Genomic DNA, 342 nt, shown 5'->3' on the forward strand with positions numbered 1-342 from the left:
CCCCTCCTGAGAGGGGCGTCTCTGGGCTAGGGCCTCTGCCGGGGGCCTCGGCTCTGTCTTGGGCCTCTCCTCCTGGCCCCTGTCGGTTTCCGGGGGATCCGCCTTGAGAATCCTTCCCCGTAGGGAGTTCGGGGCTCCAGCCTCCATCCTGAGCCAGCCGCCACCACGGTGAGCTGCTATAGGATCTGGAAGAGCAGAAGAGAAATGGAGGTGGCATTTCCCAGGAGCGGAGACGGATAGAACTGGGCCAAAGAACCAGGACCCCAGGACTGTTGCCTGCTGGGTGGCCCCCGGCTCCCCCTGGCCCAGGGAAACGGAGAAGTGACACCAGCAGATGAGAAC

The 342-nt window shown here is 64.3% G+C and overlaps 1 protein-coding gene across 1 annotated transcript in view; it reads right to left on the minus strand.

The window, feature by feature from the left end:
• Positions 1-342, minus strand: part of A1BG (alpha-1-B glycoprotein) — a 23,945-nt gene that overhangs the window by 9,276 nt on the left and 14,327 nt on the right. The gene's annotated exons all lie outside the window — the stretch shown is intronic.

Source organism: Pteropus vampyrus, unplaced genomic scaffold (assembly GCF_000151845.1).
Source record: "Pteropus vampyrus isolate Shadow unplaced genomic scaffold, Pvam_2.0 Scaffold602, whole genome shotgun sequence".
Classification (NCBI taxonomy): domain Eukaryota; kingdom Metazoa; phylum Chordata; class Mammalia; order Chiroptera; family Pteropodidae; genus Pteropus; species Pteropus vampyrus.